Here is a 13,524-nt window from a genome sequence, read left to right on the forward strand (position 1 = left end):
GGTTCACGTCCTTCATGACAAGAGTCACGTCTTCGCCACAGCCTGTGGTCTTAACACGTCAAATGAATTAAAACCTGCCTCCCTGATTAGCTCCTACAGTGACAAATTATGTAAGTGATATATATTTTCAGAACACGACTAATTAATGAATCTGTATAGCAGCTATGGAGTTAAGACTATAAATTGCTATAGAGTGCTTTTATTCTGAAAGCACAAAATGAATACGGGAATCCTTTCGGTAAATAAAGAAGAAGTTGTGTTTGCATATATGTAGGTTTGCATATTATGCATTTTTTAAGAGATACATGGTGCGGAGTCGCTTGGTGACATTTGGGGGAACAAAATTATGTAACCATGGAATAATAACGCATGGGAATAAGATAAGTCTTGGCCACAGTGGCTGCAGCAGGGACTACAACCCATCATGGCATCTGGTTAAGTGACTGCATTTCCCAGAGTCAGCAGGGCAGCCAGGGCCAAGGGTGCTGCCGAGCTGAACGAGATCGCTCTGATTGCCCCAGAGGGGGAGGAGGACAGAGACAGACAGAGAGAGGAGTTCAACTGAAGAAGACCGGTGTTGATTGTGTTTGGCGACTGTCTGCTGAATTTAAGTTAACCTTTTACTGAAAAAACCTCAATACATAATTTTGAGTTAGAAACCACCGCTTGTCGTCTTCCTTTGTGCACCCACGCCTCACAAGCCGATCACAAACCTCTCAAGACATCACAATATATACAAAATAAATACAGCAAATCTGTCTAATTTCCCTTTTATTATTGCACTTTCCATTTCAGTGTAAACTCAATTGAACAAACATTTATGGTGGGGAAATATGAATATATTCATTAACAAATAAATAATGCAAAGCAAATGTGTGAAAATAGTAATAGAAAAACAATGACAATAAAAAGATTCAACAGAAGTAATAATAATAATAACCCTAATTATGTCCTTATACACCTATATACAGGTGTGTATACCTTTGGTACTGTATGAAGCTTCCAGAGGGACAAGTACAGCAGGCGGGGATGACAAGACAGTTTCCCTGGCCTTAAGAGCCATGTTGCCAATAAATAAGATGATATGATGCGGTTAACAGTGTTCTAATCCCTAGGCTCTCTAATATGGTCGAACACTGTAACATCATCTTTGTACTGCCTGTGAATATGTAAACCATTTTTAAGCAGTATTGGAAGAAGTGCAGTGGTAGACTCACACAGCTTTCAGGGAGTATCACAGGACTCAAACAGCTGTGTACTCATGTATACATGCAGAGCCCGCACACGGCACAGTGTATTAAGCTCCTTCTTCTCCCCTGAGGATAATGGAGGTGAGTGAAACGCCAACAGCTCTACTATGGGACATCTGTCGGCTGACTTCACCACTTTAGGCACAAAAGCTGGGTTGGGCCGTAAGCAGAACTTTTAAAGTCCCGGGCCGAACTGCAAGCAGGAGGGGCGTATGGACAAAGCCTGGACGTCACTCACCCACTTTGTAGTAGTCAAGAGCAACATCGTCTTCAGTGACATAAACTTAATTTCCACCGCCTCAATAGGCTCAACCAGGGGCATGGAAAGTGGGAGCTTGAGGTGTTCCCCCTTCATGAATCTGCCAACCAAAAGGATGTTGCCCCACAGGCTTATCTGCAAAACCCACATGAAAAGCTGAGATGGCAGCAAGGTACACTTTGACTGTAGAAAAGGCTTTCCATTTCTCCATCAGTTCCTGCAGGAAACAGTGCAGATCCCCCACCAAACACTGATAAGGAATTGTGTGTCTTGCGTCCCACCACTCCTGAAATGTATAGAGCATGGGTGGAAGAGGCTTTTGCACTCTGGATGGTGTCGATGACCTGCACTGCCAGTCCTGCAGAATTCAGGTTCCACCACTCATGGGCCAAACCCAGAGCATTACTCTGTCTGGCTGAGGGTGGTAAATCTCTCCTGGTGCCTGGGACAGAAGATCTCTGCGTATGGGGATGGGCCACAGCTCGCCTGCCAGCATCTGTATTATTTCCGCCACCCAATGTTTGGACGGCCAACGCGGCACCATCAGGATTAGCGTCAAACTCTGCTCCCTCCCCCTGGCTAGTGTGGGGGAGATTAGGCCGAGAGGGGGGAATGCATAGAGCAGCACGTTTGGCCTAGGTTGCCCCAGAGCATCCCCCCCTGGGGTGCCTTCATGTCCGACAGTGAGAAAAATGAAGAGATCTATGGCTGCCCGGCTGTATCTGTATCAATCTGAATTTGGAGGGAAAAACACTGAAAATGTATTTTCTACGGCTTTTACATTAGGAAGTCATTAGCAAGTGATACAAGTCTAAAAAAACGATGAATTGTCTGAAATTGCACTTTTGGTTACAATGGTAAGACTTTGGTTTTGGTTAAGGTGGTTAGTATGTAAATCATTCATTTACACAAACTGCAGTAAAACTCTCAAAACAATACAATAAGGCTAGAAACCACAGCTTTAGTGTGTGAATTTCTTACTCATTTACACAAACTACATAAAGACACAAAAAACTGTGAATTAAGATTACAATGTCAATTGGTTTTATATGGTAAGTATCTTAAAGCAGTGAATAAAGGCAAAAACAACTTTGGTCAAGATGGTGAGTTTCTCTTTAACACAAAAAAATGAATGCAGGAAAACACTTAAAATGAGGAAATAAGGCTAAATTTGAAATAATCGTTAAGAAGTTTAGTTTCTTTATCACAGATGTTGAGTTGCTCAATCACAGAGTTACTCAAAATGCAGGAAAATGCTTGAAATGGTGAAATAAAACTAATTTGCAACAATGGTTAAGATGTTGAGTTTTATAATCACAGAGTTACACAGAATGCAGGAAAAGTCTTAAAAAAGTGAAATAATATTTTTTTTGCAAGATTGATTAAGATGTTTAGTTTTACCATTTTTTTTAGATCACAGAGTTACTCATAATGCTGATATATTAAATCAGGGAAAGAAAACTCAAGTTGGGGTTATCAATACCGCTGTGCATGTGCTTCAAAATGGGAAGAAATTGGATCTCAGATGTGTTCTTCAAAATACTCAGAATTCAAACCACCATACTCCTCTAAACCAGGAGAGGAAGCAGAAGAGAATTAAGATGCAAGGTCACCAAAGCGTGATTAAGCCTTGTGCTCTCAATGTGATGTCTTGATTTAGTTCGGACCCCAAAGCAGAGACTGAATACCTGAAGGTGTAGATAAATAAAAGAGTGTATTGCTCAAACAGAAGCAACAAAGAGCAGGCAGTGGATGCAGAGAGCAGGCTGGCTGGATCCCAAGGACAGCACGAGTGCAGAGCACATTGGAAGGAAAAAACTCAGCACTGCAGACATAGTGAAGGCAGCGGAAAGGCACAGGATAACCGGAGTAAAAAAAGAAAAAACAAAAGTGAGGTTCTACAACAAAAAAAAATCTACACCGAAGAATTCACAAGGAACAAACAGGGCTGGTGGAAACTGGCTTGAGGAGTGATACATTAAAAGCAGGGTGAACATTCAAAGAAAAGGGCAGCTTTAGTTTAACCACACAGGGATTAATAATGCGTTCAATCTCATATGGGCCAATGTACCTGGGTGTCAGTTTCCAGGATTCAGTTTGAAGTGGGAGGTCACGGGAGGATAGCCAGACCCTTCGGCCGGGCTGGTAATCTGGGGCTGCAGTGCGGTGGCGGTCTGCCAATCTCTGGTTCCGAGCAGCAGTGGGGTGAGAGCTTACCGGGCTTCATGCCAGTCTCAGCGGTCACACCGGAGATGCCCCTGTACGGAGGGGACTGCCACGTCTGTTTCCTGAGAAGATCCAACTTAGAAAAATTGTGGCTTGGTTTACGTTTAAAAAATTCAACAGCCAACATATAAGACCAGGGTCGATGTTGTGGGCGCTTTCTAACCAGTGTGCTAAAATATGAGGTTGGATACAAATAGAAGCAGAACTAAAATCAATAATAAGTAGTCGTACTAAAGATTTTGCCCCCCTCTAAGTGTGACCCAGTGACCTGCAATTCCATCAGGGCCAGGACCTTTCCTCTCTTTAACTCCCTGGAAAAGTCTAACGACTTTGTCCCTGTTAACCTCTTTGCTATCCTGCCCATCAACAACATTGTTAAAAACTGCCAGCTCCTTACTAAAATCATGGATGTTAAAACGATTATAAAATGAGTTAAGGTCATTAGAGAGGTCAATATCAGATTTGCCATGGAAGGAAATTACACCCTTGTTCACTTAACACCATCCCATGTAAGCTGTGAATTTCCAGCACTGAGCATGTTCTCCATCTTTTCTTTATAGTAGTGTTTAGCCAGTTTAATTTCCTTTTTAACTTGCTTCTGTAGTTCTCTGTATTGAGTTACATCACCCTTGTTGAAACTGATGTTTCGCTGATTAATTATATTTTTAACTATTTTTGAGACCCATGGCTTATTATTGTGAAAAATACAGATGGAATTCTTGGGGATGATTAACTCCTCCCAAAACGTAATGATTGCAGATAAAAAACACTTTCTTTATCTCAGTGTGCTGTGAGTCTTTGTATTTTTACAGTCACGTTCAATGTGGCCTTTCCTACCACAGTTTCTGCAGTCTAAGTCCTTACACCAACACTCTGATGCCTGGTGCCCCACTTTGCCCCAGATGATTTTCCTGTTCCACCCAAAGAAAGTGGTCAATACACCCACTCCATTAGCGCTTCTGGCAAAATAGTTAAAGAATTGTATTCGGTTCCTCTAACATGTTCTGATAACCGGACTAATGAACAATTTCAAACACTCTTTTCTCATATCAGGGTGTTGTCCTATTAATTTATTAGGACGTGACCTCATGTGTCGTCTAGGCATAGGATTCATTTCCAATCATGACGGCCTGCAGGTTGTGACAAATTCTGATCAACAGTCAGCCTTTGTAAAATATCCTGACCTTCTGCTGTACACTTATCAGTGGAAATTGTGTGAGTGTCTGAGGCCCTTCTGAGAGAATCTGGGCAATGCACCTTCGCACACACACACACAACATTCAAGAGGACTCTCTGCATTGTACATCACATGTTTACATGGGTCCTGACATCACATAGGAAAAACAATGGTATAGAGATGAATGCAGAAGTGAGAAACTTTTGATAACACATTTATGCTCGGCTACACATCAATGTGTGGGTCTAGTTCGCTTATCAGAAAAACAGTCTGAAATGTTTCAAGTCTCAGACTCCAGCCCACACATCTCACTCGCTAAAGAAAAAAAAAATTGAAATCACTGATTGGAAATTACTGAGGATGCATCCGTACTTTATTCAGCCCAATTGCATGCATATAAAAACAGCAAACCGTTCATCTGGTACCTTTAATGTCATTGTCTCATCATTTTTTATCTCAAACAGATGTTGCAAACCTCATCCCCCTTGCTGACACTGATTGGACGTTTCATAGGTAAAGGTAAATTAAATTAATCTTTAATTAATCCCTAATGCTTTCCATGATTTCTGTACCAAATGTAATTTCTAGTAATCAGACACTACATTTTTAGTCTACTTAGTGTTTCTGTTGCTTTAATTCCATAGGAAAAGCCTGAATACTAACCTAATACATTCCATCCAGTTTACTGAGCTGGTAACATATATCCTGTTCCAAATGTTTAATATGTATTCAAGAGCAATTATTGTTAATTGGGCGAGAGAGTCAATTTTATCTGTTTATTTATTTTTGTTTTATTCATCAAGGATATTTTCTATTTCTAAATCAAATTCAAATGTCAGACTGAATGTTCTTTACAGTTAAGTTAAGTTCATTGCTCTTTGAAAAGATAAACTTGCATGGTAATGTTAAACATTATTATTATATCAGTGTTCTCAAATAGTTTGAGAGTTATGACAATATATCATCTAACAAAATTTGCTTTCGAGACAGGCCTACCATAATATTCGGAATTAATTAATAATAAACAAATACTTAGTTCACTGATAACAAATTTGGAGTGACAAAGTAAGAATTTCCACACAGAAATTCGTTGTAATTTTTATTTGGGAAACCCTTGAGTAAAGTTTACCTATCCTAGTAAGAATTGGAAGACAAAGACTACATAAGAAATTTACTGGAGATTTTCACCCTTAGATATAAAATGTGCTGACATTTTGCCAGTAAATTTTGTATCTAGTTGAGAAAATATTGAAATGAACTAACTTATATTTACATTATATCCAGACGTTTCTGAGTAATATTCACATAGTATTTGATCTTCTAAAACAGCACTATTCTACTATAGATTTGTTGTATTCTTAATATGAGAAAAGAGTCCCCACACTGAATTAGATATTTTATGCTATACAAATAGAACACACACTAATCTCAGCCCTTTTTGAGATCCTCCTTGGCAGGCTCCCCGAGCTTGGAATGTCTCCATCAGAAAGACCTCTTCCTGAAACACATGTCTGGGAAATGACATGTTAGAATTTTGCGAGGTGTTTCCCCCCACCCTGTCTCAGATTCATACACAGGTGAAGGACGCCCTCCCAAGATCTACGCATCTACTGTTGTTTGCTTTTAATTTCCATTATCATTGTTGTTCCTATATTATACATGTTAGAGACACCTCCACAGTATGATTATAATTCAAACTTGACAAACAACACTCTCCCCATCTCACAACACTCCACTAACAGATCTTGGGAAATAACATCCACAGATTCACCTCTCTTCGACTCCATACTCACACAACAATGGGTCAAAAACAATCTTTGGTTGAAGGCTGTAAATTTCTCCACTCGACAAGCCATCAATTCTTCTTGTTATATTTGCATGTCACCCAATCCCAAATGAACTTTCATGGTTACACCCACACAAACAGACACACACTCAGTATTTCCTGTTTTATTTTTTGTCACTTCCTGTTTTACTTTGAAACTCACATTTGTCTCTGTTCTCTTTAGATAATTTCACTCCTGCCCTCGTGTGTCTCACGGATTACCTTCCCCTCCCTAATATGTTTCACCAGTGTGTAGTTAACCTGATTTCTGTTTAATATAAATGGTCTGCGTCTCCCCCCGTCCTGTGCCAGTTCGTCTCGTCTTGTACATAGAGTTCCAGCGATATACCCACATCTAGTCTTGTCTTGTGCTTTTGACCACGTTTTTGTTTTTACTGACCGTACCATGTGGGACCTGACAAGGCAGATTTATCATTACCTTTATTTACTAGATTTACTAGGTACCGCTCTCTGAGACATCCAGACATCGGAGCCACGGGGAATCATTGTACTGTCTCCTCCAATCTGATCTTACCTTGTAGTGAGTGGTCAAGAACTTTAAGCATCTCAGCTGTAAATGACTGAAAAGAATTTACAAATGGGTAAATACTGCTAATCATGGCCACAGCCCAAGCCAAGGCTTTCTCAGACAAGAGGCTCATAATAAAAGCAATCTTAGATTTTTCATAGGTGTAAGTTAAAGGCTGCTGGTCAAACACAAGAGAACATTAATGAAGGAACTGTCTGAATGACCCTAACATTCTTGAATACCTGATGGGTGTGGGAATGAAGGGTTCCCGGGGATGGGTGGACTGAGCGACAGAGAGCTGGCGCTGGAGGAGCTGGAGCTTAGGGGGCCGGAGCGTGGACAGGAGCCCTCAGCGTGGTGAGATGAGTGGAGAACTGGTCCATGCGGCCACATTGGTGGTAAGGAGCAGGCGACATCGATCAAAACTGAAGCTGCTGGCTAAAGCTAAAGGTAAATACAGTAAGATCGCAATTCACGTCGGCAGCAATGACTCCTGGCTTCGTATGTCGGAGGTCACTAAAGTAAATGTTCAGTCGGTGTGTGCTTTTGCAAAAATGATGTCGGACACTATAGTTTTCTCTGGCCCTCTTCCTAACACGACAGGTGATGACATGTTTAGCCGCATGTTGTCTTTTAACCGCTGGCTGTAGTTATAAATACACAAAAGTGTTAAAATGACAGCTGACCTCAGTATTGTTACAGCATGCCACCAGCAATATAAAGAAAGTGTGACTGACCAGATTCCAGACGGTGAGGGAATCTTATGCAGGTATTGACATGAGGGAGTAATCCATTTCCAGTACGAACATTGCTTAATGGATTATTACCTAATGTGGCAACTGTGATCAAACTTCGGTGCCCTGACAAAAATGGAATGTTTCACACTAGAGGGAAAAGCTCAACTGTGTTGTCAATGGTTCAAATGACAAGAGACGGGGGAAATCAAAACACGCGAGCACTGCAGAGACGTCAAGGAAAAAGAAAAGACAGATGTCGCAATGGTGGAAGACTGTGGAATTGGGCCAAAGACTGTAGGTTCAGAACTAATCATTATAATCTGCAACAACAGTATTAAATCTCAAACTTTGTACGTCACCTTTTCTTCAATAAATACTATACATGGCACTGGCTACCTCTGGAAGCTGAAGTGTAAATTGTGTCTTTTTATGTAAATAACTAGTCTAATTATGTAGACTTAAACAGAAAAACCCAAATGAGCCACAATTACTTCTCAAATTCCATTTTAAAAGTAACTATAATTACTGCACGGTTGTATGCCTCCGCCAAGCAGTGCTTTTTCCGTTTATATATTTCGACAGTTTTTTTTACAGATTCATATATCACTGTGACCTTTGACTACTGAAATGTAATCACTTCATCTTTGAGTCCAAGTGACAATGATGAAAAGTTGATGAAATTCCCTCAAGTAGTCTTGAGATATCACATTCAAGGGGCCAAAAACTTATTTATAGGCAACTGTTACCTCGACCTTTGGCTACCTAAATCAAATCCAAGTGAATGTTCCCTCAAGGCGTTCCGCAGATATCACGGTCACAGGGCCAACAATGCTTTTTGAGGTCAGCATGACCTTGACCACCATATTTGAACCGGGTCATCCTCAAGTCCAAGTGAACATTTGTGCCAGATGTGATGAAATTACCTTTGGGCATTCCTGAAAAATACACATATCACACATTCACGCGACCTTGACCTTTTAACCTTCAACATCCCAAATCGTATCAGTTCATCCTTGAATCCTTAAAGTGAATGTTTGTACCAAATTTGAATAAATTCCCTGAAGGCTTAATTGAGATATCAAGTTCACAAAATGGGACTGATGGACAGACAACCCTTCGGCCACAGGCTGTTGCCGGCACGGAGGCATAAATAACAGAACAATTCAAAATACCAGTCTCTGCTATTATCTTTTGAAACTGTTTATTTCATATTAGTAACACATACAACACCTGTAACATATTGCCAGGAAATTCATAATCATAGTTGAGTAAGAAAGAAAGCAGCGCTCACATTACCTTGACATACAGAGTTCAACACTTGTAAGCTACATTTTAAGTGTGTATACAGGATGCATAGAAAAGCATGCATGATGTTTATGTGTAGGAAAGCAGTGTACAGGATAAGTGAGTATGTGTTGTATGTGACAAGCCACTAACTCAAAAAAAGCCAGCCCTCAAATACCAAACAAGTAAGTTTGAAAGTAAGTAGCTTTTCACATTTGTTTTTGTTTTTCAAGTGTCAATCAGGCAAAGAGACATAACTTGGTGCCGAATTGTGGCTTTACATGACATGTTGACAGGCACTAGAGCGGGGGAAATGCTGTGCAGGCACTTAAGTGTACTGCAGTGGACAGTCATGGTGGCAGCAAGCATGTTTGACAGGTCATTGTCATGTGACTGCTCCCAAAAAACTAGAAGATCTCAGGCACAGCTGTCATAATAAACACTACAGACATTCAGAGTTAAAACGCCAGAGAAACATTGAACAAAGCAAACTAACAGAATAATCCAGGTTTATTATCAGTTAGTCTGCTTTAGTTTGTTCAGTTTAGGATTAAGGCCTGAAACCGTGAGAACAAAATGTGGTCCTGGATGAGTTTAATATCAAGCTTAAATCTAATCCAGGGTCCTGGCCTTTATACAGGGAGTTACCCTGATTTGACACAAGCAATTTTAAGTCCCTTGAATCTGTCTTGAATGTATAGCTACTGTCAGCCATTCATGAATCTAACAGTACAATCAACACTCTTTTTCTCACATCAATCGACCCATTATCTATACCTTCGATTTCAAAAGCACACCATTATTAAAGATAAATTATTATCCAAGATGAACAAATCAAACCTAAATCTCTGGCAGACACCCAGGGAGCCATGCCACTCCTAACCGCTCATAGTGATAGATCTGACCCCGGGACAACCGTGATCACTAGACGTTTCTACAATAGAATTTAGTCAGGAGGAGGCGGCTATAGATTTGACGGAGCCGCCTCACAATTCTCTGTTCTACTTTGAAGCTCCTTATGGTTTAAGTAGGCACCAGTGTCCTGATGACCACCAATTAAAAAGGTTGTCCTGATGTCACGATGACGGTCTGGATTCATTCAAACACACTTTGTAAAGCACCTCCCATCTTCAGACCACTGCTGCTTCTGTGGATCCACTTTTGATTCACTGTAAGTGATACACACGTTTACAGTTTCTGTTATAATGACCACACCTGGCTGTTGTGACCTCAGCCCACCAAGGGAATGGATGCACTCAATACAGAGTACAATATGTTAATATTTAAACAGGTTTCACACCTGCACTTTCAGTTACAGGCCTTTTGCAACAGTAGATTGGACTTCTTCATATTATTTTGTTAGACAAGTCTGGAAACCACTTGCAAACAGCAGTTTAACAGGTCGCCACACTAGAACCTCAAGCGGTATCAACATCCACAGTGCCACAGTGGGAGTTATTCAAACACTGTGTCTACACAAGCAATGTAAAGGTAATTACACATTATTTGTAAGATATCAGGTGTACTGACTTTTCATGAACGTAAAAGGGATTTCTATGTTCTCTTCTGTGTCATATCCATCTAACGATCATTGTCAATGTTGCACTTGAGATGTGAGGACATCTGCGTTACATTCAGACTCGTGGTCAGATTTAATGTTTGTCCTTCATGATTATTTCAAGGCCTTGTTCTCACAAACAGATTCAAATACAACTCCAATACACAACAGGAAAGTCAATCTTAATCATCTTTGGTCAAATCTGTATTTTTTCTACAGCACATGAAGATATTTAATACATTCAGTAAACAGTGGCTTTGTTGTTTGTTGTTTGCTTTGTGTTTAGTTCAGCTCTCAGCAGCATGGGCGTGTTGCTCATGTGCATGTTGAGGGGTGTTAGATGAATAGTGTGTCCTTGTGGGACTGAGCAGTTTATAAGACAGAAAGAATCACCATTTGAATTGCAGCTGCCAGGGCAGAGAGGTTATCCAGTAAGAGTCGTAGCAGAGAGTTTAACTGTTTGTTACTCCTGACAGTCATCATCCCTAAAAACAACAAACGAAAGGCAATTTCCCCTTGTTTGATCGCTTTAGGAGAATGGGACCCCTCACAACAACAAAGTGACTTAACTTTGACTTTAGTATCTCAAGATGTTTTCCTCTGGGGTTAGTCACACATCACTCTGTATAATGCTCTCTGTCAGAGAGCATGTTTAAGCACTTAGGATGTTCCAGCCCATATCTCTCAGGGTCTGGTTGCATAAACATCTGTCAGACTCTTAGTTAGGTGGTCTACGCAGGTACAGTTGGCACACACTTGGCACATACAGTCCGAAATAAATGTTGGGCGGTGAACAGGCCTCCAGACTTCATCTGTTAGGTACCTCATGGACATGGGCAGATTTGTTGACCCTAAAGTATATTCTGAGTGATTCATTTTTGGAGGCCAGCAACTGTTTTTTCAGGGTCACACAATATTGGTGAGTTTGAAGAAATCGACCCATCAGTATTAGATGACAATAAAAGCTAGATATGGATTATAAAATTGAAGGGAAACCAGTTTTCCTTATGGGAGCTGGAGGTTTATTCATGGCTGGAGGAAGGTTGTACTATGAAAGGATTATTGGCAGTGGCTGATCATTGGATATATGACAGAAACTCAAGTCTACTTAGTAATTGCTCTCTTTGCACCTCTTACAAGACATACTCTCTCAGTATCTGCAAAGCTTAAGGACATGAAGTAGAACGTTTATTTAAATTTTCCCATCCAGGCCACAAGCCAATTACACATTCACCTATGTATAGATACACACAGTTTAATGTCAATTGTGCATGTTTACTTGCTCCAAGAAACACCAAGAAAAATACATGCTGTGTGAGTGGCAGTGTATTTTTAAAGGTGGTGGAGGAGCTGTTGATTGGCTACGTTCAGTCACTACCAATGAACCATTCAAGTTTCAAGAGGCTTCACCCAAAATGACATGATTGTGGAGATTTACAAAATATAAAATACACAAGACTGTAGATATCAGTGCAGGAACCACTTAAAAAGCCCAAGTTATAGGAAAATAAAGTGTTGGCAGTACACAACAAACACACTCACCAAGACGCGCTTACAAAAAGTTAAGCCAAGTTATTAGGAAAAGTAATTTGGGTACAAAGTGTAAAAAAAACAGGAAAAGCGTGTGAACACACACACACACACACACACACACACACACAGGAATATAATCAAATGTGTTATCTCTTACATGCTGCTATCAGTACAAACACAGAACTGCTCACAGTAAAATGTACAACCTTCACATTTTTTTCAACGATACTATTCAAGATCCTAAAGCAAACTACTGATTCTAACTTCATCTAGGCAGCTAAAGCAAAGCTCTCTCTTTTTTTTTATGCAAATGATCTTTTCCACTATTTGTGGGAGTGCAAATGGATTCACACTCTTGTCTGCCTTCATTAATCACTCAATCGTCATTCCTTTTACTCCCTGTCAGTCCTTCTCTGACTTCCTTTCACCATCACCTTTCCACTCATGTGGATCTTATTCCCATTGAGCCCATTTTAAACTTCAAAGCAACACCTCTGTTTTCTGGTCAGATTATCTCATGAGAGTCCCCAATAGGAGTCCCCAATATGCACATTTTAGACACTCTAAGCAGTGATTTTCCAATGGGACACAACCGATGGAAAAGAAACTTTTGACGCCTCTTGTCTTCACATCTGTTTGGACAACACCTCTTATCAGCTACTCTGTCAAGAACAGAGGTTCCCAAACGTGTCAGCCCTCTACCCCCAACATTACAGCCTCATAGACTTGATTTGAGATAGTTTGCAAAAAATCAACAACTTGCACATGTCCCAACACAAATGAAAGGATTTCAATTTTGTCAGCTTTGGCACTGCTCGTTGATACAATCAAAACTATACTGTGGCACAGTCATATCTACCCAGATTAATGGGCTGGAGCAAAGTTTGACCAGGATTGTGGCATAATTGATATTTGTAAATTTCCAGAATCACATAAAAATACTTAATGTAAGCGCTTACAATATGAGTACTTATTACTAAAACGTGGTAATCTATTTTAGCCTCGACACACAATGGTTTCATGATATGCCACTGTTCTGCAAGGATTTCTCACACTGATGGAAATAATGGCCACCACGGGATCAAGATGAATTCTATTCTGTACACGCTGAATCTCAACGCTTACACAATAAAACATAGTATTGTG

The sequence above is a fragment of the Hippoglossus hippoglossus genome, chromosome 18, assembly GCF_009819705.1.
Source record: "Hippoglossus hippoglossus isolate fHipHip1 chromosome 18, fHipHip1.pri, whole genome shotgun sequence".
Lineage (NCBI taxonomy): Eukaryota > Metazoa > Chordata > Actinopteri > Pleuronectiformes > Pleuronectidae > Hippoglossus > Hippoglossus hippoglossus.